Genomic DNA, 2,946 nt, shown 5'->3' on the forward strand with positions numbered 1-2,946 from the left:
ATATATATATATATATATATACACACACACACGTGTGTGTGTGTGTGTGTGTGTGTGTGTGTGTGTATGTGTGTGTTCTGGATTATCGATCCTCTGTCACATGTATAATTGGCAATGATTTTGTCCTATCTATAGAGCCCAGGTTTTTATAGGCATGCCAGAGTTCCCAGTTCAGGTCTCCTTGTCTGTGCACTTCACCGACTGAACTATCCCCCCAGCTTAATCATTCTGTCTTAAAGCACTTCCTTGCTTGATTGGCCAGAAGGGGTCCAGAGAAACTATGTTGAAATCTCAGCCCTAACCTGTCCAATGTGGTCTTGGATAGGTAACTGTTTTCCTTTGAATATCAATTAAAATCACTTAGGTTTATCACGGCTACATAAATGTACTTCCCTTATGTGGTGACTGTCAGCCGGGGTCCCTAACACCCTGCTCCTTGTGGTCCAGTTCTGCACACTCCATTAAAAGGTTGAATGTCTATAGCACATAAATTTGAGGTCCTTAAATCCTCTTAAGTTGAATTGGCCTTCTGTTTATAGAAAAATATTACATTTAAATTTATTTAGTGATTTTTATATGTGTGTGTGTGTGTGTGTGTGTGTGTGTGTATTCATACACATGAAGAAATGTGCACACCATAGCTGGCAATTGAAGGCCATATGACAGTCTGTGGTTCTTTCATAAAGTGGGTTCTAGGGATCAAACTCAGGGTATAAGCCTTGATGGTAGATACCTTCATCTGCTGAGTCAACTTGCTAGCCCTTGTTCTTATATTTATATTTATATTTATATTATTTATTTATTTATTTTTTGAGACAGGTTCTCATGTAACCTAGGCTGACCTTGAACTCACTGTGTAACTCCTGACCCTCCTACTTCTGACCTCACAAATGCTTGGAATACAGGTGTACTGCCTACCATGCCCAGATCCAAAATTGGTCTTAACAGCACAGTCTGGCAGGTACTTAGGGGTGCTGAGCATATATAAGAAAGATAATACACTGTATTCACACTCCAAAATGACACGGTCACATATGGAAGGTGTCATAGTAGGACCTTAGTCATTGAGCCTTTGATTACTTAAACACTGTCCCCGTCTAATCTTCACTCGAGGCTCCACGTGTTCACTCCTGCCAAGCCAATCATCACACTTTTAGATCAGCATTGCCCAACGTACATGTCTCAGTTGAGCAATCTACTACGTTAGATTTGTTGTACTTGTTCAAAATATCTTCCTTTACAGAGCACCTGTAATAGTGCTCTTTCTTTTTATCTTTCCATTCTCAGCACAGTAACCAGCACACAGTACTTAATAAATATTCATTTTGTAGGATGTAGAGAGAACATTTAACCTGCCTAGGACCTCCTAGCACACTTTGATCTAAAGATATTGCTTAAGAGTGACTTGTCTGAGATATTACTGCATTGATTTTTTTTTAAAAGAACCATAAACCAATAATAGTCAGACATACAATGCATGGAAAAATCACATGGTGTCAGATGGTCTTTCTGTATAAAATCTAAATTCCTTAGCTCATGTTTGAATTCTTCTCTACTATGGTATCCTGTCATTTTCTGCTCTCTGAGTTTGACGCTGTTCCAGGTTTGGTCTTGTCTGTTGGCAAGTGGGCTGGGTATATGCTTCATATTCAGCTTGGTACACTAAGCAGGACCTCCTAAGAGGGTCCTCACATCCACACCCCTCCACAGGGCCCCACGTCTCTACTCCCACAGCGCTGCCCTGACATGTGAGAGGAATGTCCTGTGACTGTCAGCAGACGGAATCACACTTGTAAGTCAGCTCATTTCAGCTTAACCGGATGTGGACTCGTGGACTGCCACCCACTCCTCAAATTCTCTGGCTTTAATTGTAATGCTTTCTTCCTTCTTAAAAGAAATCCCATTTGGCTAACAATAAAAATTACCCAGAATTTCAACGATTTTGACACTGTCTTGTGAAGACCACCGAGTCTTTTAAAATCCAATTTAGAGCAATGACTATGATATGCAGAGTGTTGCATTCAATAAGAAAAAGCAACGGAATTTAGCACGTCAAAACCTAAGGAGGACATAAGAAGTACTTTAACAGTCCCTGTGTGGGGGCTGCTTCTATAGTAGCCTTGTGACTCAGAACAGCATTTCTCTCTGTGGGTGGTGGGTGGGAAGGAGTTTCTTGTGTGCGAAGAGCTAAGTGACAAACACTTCTGTGGTCACAAAGCAAGGATGACATTTGTAAAGCTTATGTGCATAAAACAATCAGACATAGACTGTGTGTACCTTTAGACAAGAGTTCAGTAGTGATGGGTTCAATGTCTAATTCAGCTTTCTTAATAGTCCAACTCACTATGCCACACTTACCAGCCACGGCTAGATCTGGCCAAACACAGACGAGAGTCACAGGGAGTTGCGAGCAGTAAGGTATTATTTAGCAAATATCTAGTAAACACCTACCTATTATGTTTTTATGGGGAAAATAAAGCACTGACAATGTAGTCAATGTTAGATGGATTTTAGCCATGCTTTTCACTATTTTATAAAATTGCAACAACTGACAGGTTTGCTCTTTATATAGAAATATAATATAAATATTCTCCTGGGATTCAAAGAATAGTCTAAAAGTACAACACAATGTCAATTTAAGTAAATTTAACATGGCTCAAAAAAAAAAAAAAAACCACAACAAAACAACAACAACAAAAAACCTGCCAGTGTTTTATAACCCAGAAGGTTGTTTTGTTTTGTTTTGTTTTGTTTTTCAAGATTTCTGGTCGAATGTATGCTGTAGCTCATATTTTTATGATCTGGAGAGTTCTATTTTTAAAGCCCCAAACATAGTTGCTGTTAAAGCATTTTCTTAAGGTTAGAAACACTCATAGTAAATAGTACTTGAAATTCTGCTGGCTTTTGTATCAGTTTGGGAGTGTGGTTTAACGGATTCAGTAACAC

This window comes from Mus pahari, chromosome 15 (assembly GCF_900095145.1).
Source record: "Mus pahari chromosome 15, PAHARI_EIJ_v1.1, whole genome shotgun sequence".
Taxonomy (NCBI): domain Eukaryota; kingdom Metazoa; phylum Chordata; class Mammalia; order Rodentia; family Muridae; genus Mus; species Mus pahari.